Below are 12,665 nucleotides of genomic sequence, written 5' to 3'. Positions count from 1 at the left end.
TATTTCTAATAACCTAGACTGGTGTGAACACATTTCAACCATTGAAAGCAAAATCAATTCCAAATTGTTTCTTTTGGCACGCATCAAAAAATTCTTCCTCTCCACTCACGCAAGCTATTCTATTACTGTTTCATCTCACCACACATCAATTACTGTTCTAATGTTTTGAGCTTTACTTCCAATAGCAATATCTATGCATTGGAGCGTCTACAGAGACGTGCAATGAGACTTATTCTTGACACTGTTCCGCCTCTTTCCATTTATCAAATGTATACTCAGCTTCATTGGCTGCCGATTAACTTGAAACTCCGTTTTAACCGTATGGCCCAAATTTACAAAGCAACTCACAATCTGACCCCTGACTATATAACCAGTACCAACCGCACTACTGTCGCCGCATGTTTTGAGGCGTCAGTGAGTTCCCGCAAACGTGTTGCCGCAGTGTTTGCAGCGATAAAACAATGGGAAGTGGGCATGAGACAATAGATACCGCAGACCTTGCGGCAGAGAACAATGCTACCGCACAGTTACCGCAAGGTTTGCCGCATACCGCAAAATGCGGTTACAAGTTATGTGATGCTGGTACTGTATGTTCAATAATTATATCCCTTCCAGATCACTTCATTCTTCCAATCAGAACTTCCTTAAAGTTCCCAAGCACGTACACTTTTTTATCAAAACACCTTGTCTGTTGCAGGTGTGGTGAATATAACAATCTCCCCTAATCAATCAGGGACTCTGAGTCACTGACTAGTTTAGAAATCTTGAAACAACTTTCTGTATTCTATTTACTTGTCTGATGCCTGTTCGTAGTTTTTTTAGCTACTATAGACTATAGTCTATAGAAGCTATTGGGATGGGTATCCGTCCGGCGTCCGTCGTCAGTCTGTATGTATGTATGTATGTATGTATGTATGTATGTATGTATGTATGTATGTATGTCCGTTTGTGAGGCGTCCATCCCTCAAATATCTTGAGAACCACAGTACTTACTGATTTGATATTTGTTGTGTAGATGAAAAATAGGATTTTGAGAAACCAATTTTTTAATTTTTTGATATTGTTGAAAATAGGCAAATTAATGCCAAAAAAGGCGTTTTTGGTAAAAAATCTTCTTCTTCATAACCGCTGGTCAGACAGCTTTGTTATTTGGTATACAGGTCCCTAGGGATAATCCAACTTAGATTTGTTCAAATTGTGATGAAATATGCAAAGGTGTATTTTTAAGGAATTTTTTTGTCATTTTTGGTCAAAATTTGACTTACATTGTATATAATTCTTGTACTGTATAAACCCTATCAATTCACCCAGAAAAAAATAATTAATATGATTTTAATAATTGAATTAATTGGGAAATCATCAAAGCCAAAATAATTTTAGTGCAGAATTATCAGAAAGTTCAACTTTTTTTGACAGTTCATAGTGAAATGCTTACCATCTTGGAGGATTAAAACATGTAAAGGCAACTTTCCTGAATCCCAACTTTGACATATTCTGAACCGTCATTTATTGTGCCCTGTATGTTATCTAAAAGAAATTGCTCAAAATAGTTTGTCATGATAGGGTGGTCAAATAAATAGAGATAGAGAAAGTTCTAATTTCCATTTTTGGTTGACTTGGTAAGGATAAGATAAAATTACTCTTTGAGGAGTGGTCAATTAAACGAGTGGTCAAAGTGATAGGATTTTTATGGTAAAACCACAGGGGGCTGTCTACATGTCCGTCCCCAGGGGTGGGTAGGTGTTTCGTTATATCGCTAATAAAGATATATTCTACCAACCTTTGGTGTTTCGGTCTGAACTTAGCACTGCCCTTGACAATCTTGCGTATACGTTTTATCAACATGCTGCGTCTATTATCTGATGAGTTTGAGTGCCTAATTAGCCAAAGTAATCAAGGGTAAATTACTAATCTGTAGACGCTCTCACCAGATTATCACCGGATTAAATTTGACAAAGTCAATAACGAACGCACCAGCAAGGTATAACTGAAGAGGGCTGTCTACATGTCTGTCCCCAGGGGTGGGTAGGTGTTTCGATGTATCGCTAATAAAGATATATTCTACCAACCTTTGGTGTTTCGGTCTTAACTTAGCACTGCCCTTGACAATCTTGCGTATACGTTTTATCAACATGCTGCGTCTATTATCTGATGAGTTTGAGTGCCTAATTAGCCAAAGTAATCAAGGGTAAATTACTAATCTGTGGACGCTCTCACCAGATTATCACCGGATTAAATTTGACAAAGTCAATAACGAACGCACCAGCAAGGTATAACCACAGGGGGCTGTCTACATGTCCGTCCCCAGGGGTGGGTAGGTGTTTCGTTATATCGCTAATAAAGATATTCTACCAACCTTTGGTGTTTCGGTCTTAACTTAGCACTGCCCTTGACAATCTTGCGTATACGTTTTATCAACATGCTGCGTCTATTATCTGATGAGTTTGAGTGCCTAATTAGCCAAAGTAATCAAGGGTAAATTACTAATCTGTAGACGCTCTCACCAGATTATCACCGGATTAAATATGACAAAGTCAATAACGAACGCACCAGCAAGGTATAACTGAAGAAAGGGCTGAAACTCTCAAAAGCCGTGTTCACAGAAATCTACTTTACAATAAACATTTCCTAATTTTTCGAACGTCAACAGTTTTCTGACATGTTTAAACGGGGACAGGCCAATTTATGCCTTCGTCGGTTGCTTCTTTGAGCTGTAGGACGCTAATCGAAGCGGTGGAGTCAGTGTCCCGATGTGGTCCGTCAGACCGGAAGCCGGAACTACAAACCTTTAACCTTAGAAATGTTTAGTTTAAGCCCACATGATCGATAGAGGTAAACAAATTAGCCAACATGCTTTGGGATCGAGGGTCAAGCTCATCGGTGTTTATAAACACGGACATGACAATCTATGTATTTTTGACTACAGCCGGTCATCGTTTGCGGGAAGAAACTCGCCGCTTGTAAACATAAAAACTGACTAGTCGGCAAAAGTATTTTCATGCCTTATATATGCTTATTCGTTTCCAGACGAGATGAAAGCTGCAAAGACACATTGGAAGCATAGTAATACTCAACCAGGTTGATCTATACGTTGGGGAGATATTGATGTCACAGTCTTGTCGAACGAAAACGGGGATGTTTAAGCCATAGCAAAGACGATATAGCAAAGACGATAAATCAGTCAGCTGAATAAAACGAATTTTTGGACACCATATCTTTTTTATGTCAGTTTTGAACCCGCGTGAAACCCTGCGTAACAATGTAATAACTATACAAAACCTTTTGGACATATCTTTTTATGTCAACGTTTGGACACGCTTTAGAAATGCATGATATAGCATACTGTATATGTCTGACTGTCGGGGAAACACTTCTTGCGCCGCTGTCGGACTCAGTCGCGCGATCACGGTGTCTTTCCCCGTCTTTCCCTCGCACATTCGCTTTACCAAAAATGTGTTTTTTGTATAAAACCGCAGCTTTACAGTTAAGGATGTTAGACTTCGAAGTTTATGCAATCCATCGTCATATGGCCACTGGCTCGCCTTTACATGCTATGTGGGACTTTGCTCGGAGTTCACTACAATTTGACGTAGGCGTCGTTGACTGATAGAATGGAATAACAGAGATGTGTACATCGGACACAAATGCGAATGCACTGTTTTTTTTTCGCCTCCGTCGGACTCAGTCGCTGTGTCTTTCCCTTGTACGTCAGCTTTCTCGAAAATGTGTTTGTATAAAATCAACTTTACAGTGAAGGATGGGATCCCTCGAAGTTACTAATACACTTGTCGATTTGATATGCGAAGACACACTGACGACCAGTTATTTATTAGTTCTCAAACCTAGTGAAAATCATTCCGCGACACTAATCGATTATATGTCTTTTGGAGAATGTCCTAAGAACCTGACATGACCCTTGTTTGATGCGTTAGGTAGTTGAGTATAAGGATTGATAAAATAATGTATCAAAATATACACAAATTCACGCGACTGCACTATATTCTTGGCAGCTCAATGACGTTTATGGCCGAGAGGGCGAGAGTCTCAGACCCAAGGGAGCATAAGCAGTATGCAGTACATTGCATGCTTTCCATGCAAAATCCCATATATGGCCCAAAATCCGGCTTTGACTAATGTTCCCGTCCTGTTTCCGAGCATAACTTTCGAGCTGCGTAGCTATAGTAATGTTGAGGTCAAGATATCTGAATCGTTCGTGTTCGAAATACTTCTTGATTTGCAGAGAGAACACTCGACCTTCTTGTTTGTGTACTTAGCACATGGGGTCAATTGAAAAATTCAAAGCAAAATTCCGCGGTGTATAACATTTGCAAGCACGTAGTCACCAACCCACAACACTACTGCTGCAGAGCACATGATCTGTCGTATGTAAAACATGTCTTTTGTTATTATTTGAAAAAAAAAAGACTAATACAAAAGTGTACGTATTGCAAGAACGCAGTTGATAAACTGGACAAGTTGAAGGCGAGCTCGAACGTGGAGTTAATAAAGTCTTTTCTGTTCTTGTTCTCGACTAACATGGAATTTTTCAATATACCCGTGAAGTCTGATTCAGTTCGATGCGGTGTTAGACACGTCGACCAACGTGCTTTTGCCGGGCCAGCATGCAGGAAGAGTATAAACACATCTCCGATACGTTACCAAGGTGTGTTGAACACATACCACGCATTCCTGGGAGGTCCTCCTTTCCGACCTGTTCGTTTACAAATGAATATTCAAGTTTGTTTTGCCTTCTGTTTGTTTATGAATACATGAATATAAAGTGTCCACTAGTTTTACGGACCACCTCTGGACACGGCTTTTGAGAGTTTCAGCCCTTTCAGTTATACCTTGCTGGTGCGTTCGTTATTGACTGTGTCAAATTTAATCCGGTGATAATCTGGTGAGAGCGTCCACAGATTAGTAATTTACCCTTGATTACTTTGGCTAATTAGGCACTCAAACTCATCAGATAATAGTGCGTTCGTTATTGACTGTGTCAAATTTAATCCGGTGATAATCTGGTGAGAGCGTCCACAGATTAGTAATTTACCCTTGATTACTTTGGCTAATTAGGCACTCAAACTCATCAGATAATAGACGCAGCGTGTTGATAAAACGTATACGCAAGATTGTCAAGGGCAGTGCTAAGTTAAGACCGAAACACCAAAGGTTGGTAGAATATATCTTTATAAGCGATATAGCGAAGCACCTACCCACCCCTGGGGACGGACATGTAGACAGCCCCCTGTGGTAAAACTGGGCTGTAAGATTCCTCATGTGCTATTTATAGCAATTATGCAATCTGTGTAAACAGTGCAATGAAAGTGTTACATGATTCCTTATAATGCTTTTGATGACCTTGAACTTCTTAAGTTTCAAACATTTGTCTCTTCAGTGTGCTTTCTCTGAGTACGTACAGTCTCAACTTATTCAACAGAACTTACTTACAATGTTAATTTGAAAGTTAAAATGTGGTTTGTAAATAGGATGGAAATACTGATAAAGATAACCAGCTTAAGACTCTTTATAACTGAAGTACTTACTGATTTGATATTTGTTGTGTGGATAAAATATATGATTTTGAGAAACTGTTTTTATTAATTTTTTGATATTGTTGAAAATATGCAAATTAGCACCAAAAAAGGCGTTTTTGGTAAAAAATCTCCTTCATAACCACTGGTCAGACAGCTTTGTTATTTGGTATACAGGTCCCTAGGGATAACCCAACTTAGATTTGTTAAAATTGTGATGAAATATGCAAATCTGTATTTTTACGGATTTTTTTCCATTTTGGTGAGGCCATCCTGAAATGAGCTATCAAAGATAATCCACCTTCTTCATCAATACATGTGTCACAAAAGGTTATTCTCTACATAACACAGCAGAGCTCTGTCAACTGTTGAGTCGCTTGTTTTCAAAACTGCTGGTCAGACAGCTTTAATATTTGGTTTACAAGTCCCTAGGATGACCTTAGTGAGATAATTTCATACAGTCATGTATCCATGTCTATAGTAGCTTCAGGGACTTTGGCCCTATGTTTTATATTTGTACTTCTGTGTTTCAAGCTGGTGTTGTTATACGATTTTCTTTCGTCTATTTGACCTCCATGGAAAGAGGTGTTTCACCTGTGGAGTTATCGAGTTTAAATAAAGATTAATAATTATAATAATTATAACAATTTTTTGAACATAATTAACAATGACGTTTCGGAGTGGCATAAGATAAGTCCTATTCGCTCAGCTGTTTAGAAATACCAGCGTACGCCTAGCGGTATGTAAATAGTTCCAGTTACAGTGAAAACATAATTCGACTCGTATCTTAACATGTTAAATACGGGTTTATATCAGAACCCTCTAAACAATAGAAGAATGGCAATACAGGCGTAGCATGTCTGATATTATTTGTTTCATGGAGTTTATCACGACTTCAGTTGCTGTATTGTCTGAAAGTGAACAAATAAATCTGTAGTTCCAGTAGTATACGGTAGGTTGTTCTTGCAAGAAAGTTGTAGCATTGCATCAAAATACATGACTTTGAAGAAAATCCCAGCTTTTTTTGTTCCATTGGTTAGATGTACCGGTAGTGCTAAACAGCTTTACCAATGTTACGGTATATTGTCAAGTATACAGTATGCCGTGTAACCAAGGATAACTGAAATCACTGGTTCTTTACATTTCAACGTACAACATTGTGACGACATGTACGTATTCATGCATGACAGGTCTACCTGAAGATTACGCTGATATGTTTGAGAGACAGTGGATCTACACAGGCCTTGGCAGTGGATCTACACAGGCCTTGGCAGGGAAAGAAACAAAAGAAGTGGCTTAGAGTTCAGTGTTCTCTCCTACAACATCCTGGCACAGGGACTGCTCAACACAAACATGGATTTGTACTGTGACTGTCCACCTGATATCCTGGACTGGAATTATAGAAAACAGAACATACTCAGAGAAATCAAAGATCTCATCCCTGATGTGAGTATTGCTCTCATGTCAAATGTTAATGGTGACAGTAGTAGACATGTTCACATGAGAAGGGTGTACATGCAGGTTAACTGAGGAGAAAAAGGGGCATTGGTAATGTAACTTTTGATAACATCTTCAATATTTATGAGACAAATACACATCATTTCCTGACCCATCTTCCTAGACTGAGTTTATATTAAATATCAAGTAAAAGCCTTGCCCACACAATCCACTGTGTATCACTACTGTAAATGCAATGTTATGGCTGACAAATACTAGTCTGGATTAAAATTCAGCTATCAACAAGAACAAGTTAAATTACATATATACATGTAGAGTTATGTTGACAAATTGAATGCTGAGCATTTCCTTGTTATTCACAATACAAAACAGTTACTGTAATTTACAGACAGAACAAGTACAATTTGGAAACACACCACAGGTTACATATCAAAGGTTAAAGGTCATTGACCTCTCTAATCAATCCATAGATACAAAGTGTAAATAGAATGTCAGATAAGTAAAAGCTGAGTTAGGGGATCTGTGATGCAGTTTAAAAATGGTATTGAAGATGTTCGAAATTTTCAATTCAGATTCTATCAATCACCAAATCGTTATTACAACGACTAAATTGCCATCGTGCGTCATACAGCAAAGAAAATACCACTAAATAATGTGAATATTGGAAAATGTGTCATTCTCTGTCAAACTTCAAAATGAAGCAATGTCTTCATCTACAATGATAACAGTGGAAGCAGTCAAGATCTTAGGATATGGATGATGATGATGAAAGTTGCATTGAATATTAAAAACGTGTTTGTAAAACTAAAATTATGACAGCACTGGTATTTCAACCGAAGATCATCTGATTCCAGGTTTACATGGAGTGGTACTGTCAATGATTATTTCACTACAGAAGATAAAATGCCACTATTCATTTGAAGCTTTGTTGCTTATTTTACCTATAATGAATTTCATCTAAGGTAGTACTTCCATATTGTTTACAACTCATCTCCAGAGAAAAAGTACTAAATAAATCAATTTCTTGTGGTTTTGCAGATCATGTGCCTTCAAGAAGTTGAAGAAGATCCCTTCAACAATTTCTTCCAACCTCAGTTAGCCATACTTGGTAAGTGTTAATTGCAAACCTAATTCATACTATGTCAGTGTTGAATCTACAGTGCGACATTGCAGGTCCACACAAAATGACCCATTAGAAATTCCCTGATGCACCAAAAATGATGCACTAGCATGCACACCAGTGAATAGCTGATGAGCAAGTCCATGGAAATCAAGCAGGCTGTTTTTAATGTACATGATTTACTACATTGTTCTGAAATGTTTCAACACCAAAAGAAACATTTGCAAATTTATAGTCAATACAAGATGTTATATATAATCACAATATTGTAATTTTGTAACGGAATATGACAAAACAATGTTGTGATCATCATGGTCGGTCCAGCTGGTATGAGTACCCAGGTATGCATATGTAGGCTACTCAGCTGGGCCGACTGAGTTTTTGCAAAAATCAAATCACTGTCACGGACAAGCTAAAGTGACATTTTTCATTAATCTTCCATTCAATATCCAAAGAAAATCAAGGCTATCAATGGAATTAATCTTTCCTTTGTACACTATGGTTCATTGATGCAGTGCGGTACATCTGGCAATAAACTCAATCAGTCATCATGGCAGTGCATGCAGTACACAGTCCTGTCATGCATGTTTTCCCATTTGCTGTTGTAATTCAATCGGGTCAGAATGGACAGTTAGGTATGACGACAATAAACTCAATCAATCATCATGGCAGTATGCTGTGTACATCACATAAGTCAAAGACAAGCCAAATTTCACATTTGATTCTGTGAGTGACATTACGGCATGTCATAATTTAGCAGTTTCCTTCTCAATGTACCACATATGTACAGACATGCATACATGTCCTGTGTAAATGACAGTGTGAGTAATATTAACCCTTTGAGTGCCATAGTCAATTTTTGCCACCTTTACAAAATATACCCCAGTCAAATTTTTTTTCAGAATTTTGCCAAAATTTTGATAAAAAACTGTAGCCATTGAAATTTGATGTCTATTTGCTCCAAAATTATCAAAACAAATACAGAAAAATTCATAAATATTGGTAAAATGTTACAGTAAATTTTAGTGGGAAAAATACAGCACGCAAAGGTTTAAAATGTCATATGTTTGAATATTTACTAAGTTGCTGCACTCATTGTTTTATTTTCAACCATTTTCTGTCTCAGCCACAGTAAGCCTACACAGTGCAATTATGAATTACAGTTTATGCCACTGTATAAATAAGTACAGTTAATTCTATATGTTGATTTGGATAGTTTACTTGTTCAGAAAACTTCTTAAAAATCTCTGTCATCTGTGTTAATAATGTTTTGCTGTCTGTGTCAGAATTCCTTTATGGGAATATTCCTGGGAAGTTCTACCTCTAAACCACACTAAAATATGTGAACTGAGAGAACGTATAAACTGATGCACACTGTGTCTTTAACAGTAGATGTTTAACAATAGGAAAGTCACGATCCACATCTTTGTCAAATGTCTGTCTTTACATCACATATCAGACCAGTTTGATACTTGCTGTCGGAAGACTGGTCTCGCCACATTGCTCACAGAGGTGACTGCCAGACTGCACAGTGTTCAACATTGCACATGCTCGTTTATAAATCTGTAGTCAGTGTACACTTCCATACAAACACTTCAACTTCACACTTTGCTTCAATGAGAGTTGTAATGGCTTTAAACTTTGGACAAAGTCAGCCATTTTTCGTGGATTTTGTTTGATACGAGATACTACTTATATTGTTTGACATGTTGAAAGATACTGAATGAATGGGCAACCATGTATATATTCAACCCCGGTTACATGACACATGAAGCCGTTGCGAAAATGTATTAATGGTCATGACCATTAATTCATTGTCGCGGTGGTTTTACTTAATTTGTCTAAAACTGGGGTCGAAGATATGCGTGGTCACCCTTTCATTCAGTATCTATCGACATGTCAAACAATATAAGTAGTACGTCGTATCAAACAAAATTCACAAAAAATGGCCGACTTTGTCCCTTGAACCATGTTCAACATTTCAATGCCCTGTGTAGTACATTAAATGGATCTCCCATCCACATACAGTTGAAGTACAAACATAGTTATTGTGTTGTCAGTATTGCAAGTTTCTTGTTCAAGATTTCACCACCAAATTCTGATTTCTCTTTCAGGTTATGATGGTGTCTTCAAGAAACGAACAGGCGACAAACAAGATGGCTGTGCTATCTTTTATAAGAATTCAGTATTCAGATTGGTTAAACACAAATTGGTGGAATATTACAAACCAGGTGTCTTTCCCCTTGACAGAGATAATGTTGGTACCATAGTCCTTAATCTGCAGCCAAGGGACAAAAAGGTAGACAATCAGGAGATTTGTGTTGCCAACACTCACCTACTGTTCAATCCCAAACGAGGTGATGTCAAGCTACATGTAGCACAGTTAGGCGTTCTATTTGCTGAGATTGACAACATTGCCCTCAAGAAAGTTACACATGGTGACGTGAAATACCATCCAGTCATACTGTGTGGTGACATGAACAGTGATACTCTCCACTGTACAAGTTCATCAACAGAGGAAAGCTTCAGTATGACTCCTTGACCAGGAGAGAAGTGTCAGGTCAACACAAAGGTCAACACTGGGGCTTTCTACCAATGCCATTGTGGAAAGCTAAGATGGGTGATACAGATACCTGTCAGTATGTCAACATTGTGGATGAAAAAAGAGGAAAGAAAGAGAAAACCAAGCAAGAAGATAAGGAACTCAAAGACAAAGAACTTAAAGGTCCGTTGTCATATACCCACTCAGAAAGCACCCTAATATGCATTTATATATTTTAATTACATGACACAGATGAATCAGTGGAAAGTCTGTGCTTACAAGGTCTGTGTTTAATTTAAGGTAGAACGCACCTCAAGGACAGATATTCGGACTTTCAAACTTTTACAATTCTCTTCTGATATACCACATGTGGGGAGTCATTTTAAAGCTCTTGGTGAAAGAAAACTTTTCACCAGCTTAGTTTTTCGAAATTCTAAAATCTTTATTTTTCTCCATAGAGTTAACACAGGGATGGGGCCATTTTGAATTTCTAATATCAGTAAATCTTGGGTAATTTGTTTCTCTAGTACCAAACTTTGCACAGTGACCGTTGATATTTATTCTTGATTTGCCGAGAGTAAGGTTGAAAGTTTCAATGAGGAATGTTTGAGCAAATGTTTTAAATATTTCACTTTTGAGGTGCATACTACCTTAAATGGACAATTCATGCTTTCCAAATGCATATTGCTGGCACAAAGACACAATACTTGAATATGCCTGCTTTTAAAGTGTAATATCAAACCAAAAAATCCAATGTGAGATACAGAATGACGAAATCTATGAACACCACACTTTGAAATGAATGACATTGTTTCACTCTGTGTTTCATTTGCAGATGATAAATATAACAGAACTGTGGAAAAGGAAGATGGTTGGATGGAAGTGACGTCATCAAAACACAAACACATAAAGCAGTCCTACAATATGAAACCTGCGTACATACACCGTACTGCTGATAATCAGTATGAAGTCACTAGCAACCATAAGAGAACAAACTGTACCATGGATTACATCTTCAACTCAGTGACTGGCAATATTAGAGATGATCACAATTGCAACTACTCAAGACATCATCATCAGCATCGACGTAAAGGAAAACTGAAACTTCTTGCCAGACTTTCATTGTTGTCCGATTCTGAAGCAACTCTGATGGGTGGTCTGCCAAACATGAACAACTCATCAGATCACTTATCATTACTTGCAGAATTTCTATTGGAAAAGGACTGTATGTAGAAAGGACAATTTGCAAACGTAAAAGTACATACTATAACTATTTGTTGATATATTTTCTTATAATCCCTCCGTGCTAGGGATGTATACAATAGTATCTACAGATTGAAGACATGATATACTGTGATATTGTGCAAGTTTAGAAGTGAACAACTGCCATTGTAGATTGTACATAACAAACACACAGCAATGTTGTGGACATGAAAGAATGCCAATGACTTTCCCTCATGTGAAGGTTTTAGATCGACAAAGTCACTTCACTGACAGAGCTCCTGGTAGAACTTGAATTTAAAGCTCCATTTGCTGATTGTTTTGAAAGTTGATCTACATTTCATTATTTGTGTTCCTGTCTGTAAAATACAGTGTCTTAATTATGCTAGAAATTACAACTTATATGCTGTATGTTTTTTGTTACTGACACCAGACATGATTAATATAATTTATCATGAGAAAAAAGTGCTGATGGATTGTGTCTAGTCTATGTTTGAAATAAAACAACATCACTATGTAAGGTACAGTACAGATCAGCAATAGGTTTCAAACCTCTCCAACCCAGCATTAGCAAGGTATTTGTTGTGTATTGAATTTTTCAGAGGAAAAGAACCTGATCCAAGATATCAGTAGGTGTGAAATATTTAATAAAGAACAAATAAGCAAATAAGGAATCGGACAAGACAAAATCTGTCATCAATGCCTTTTATGTTGGGAATTGAAATTACATGACTGAAATAGCTGTGAAGTTACTTTAAATTCATAGTTTTTCCCTGTCAAACCAAGGAAAAAT

General features: G+C 37.5%; 1 pseudogene; it reads left to right on the top strand.

The window, feature by feature from the left end:
- Positions 1 to 4,622: 4,622 nt before the first annotated feature.
- LOC139149758 (protein angel homolog 2-like) lies at positions 4,623 to 12,238 on the top strand (annotated as a pseudogene).
- Positions 12,239 to 12,665: the final 427 nt, after the last annotated feature.

The sequence above is a fragment of the Ptychodera flava genome, chromosome 1 (genome assembly GCF_041260155.1).
Source record: "Ptychodera flava strain L36383 chromosome 1, AS_Pfla_20210202, whole genome shotgun sequence".
In the NCBI taxonomy this organism is placed as follows: Eukaryota; Metazoa; Hemichordata; class Enteropneusta; family Ptychoderidae; genus Ptychodera; species Ptychodera flava.
The sequence above is the reverse complement of the archived record's forward strand: the minus strand, read 5'-3'. Positions and strand labels throughout refer to the sequence as shown.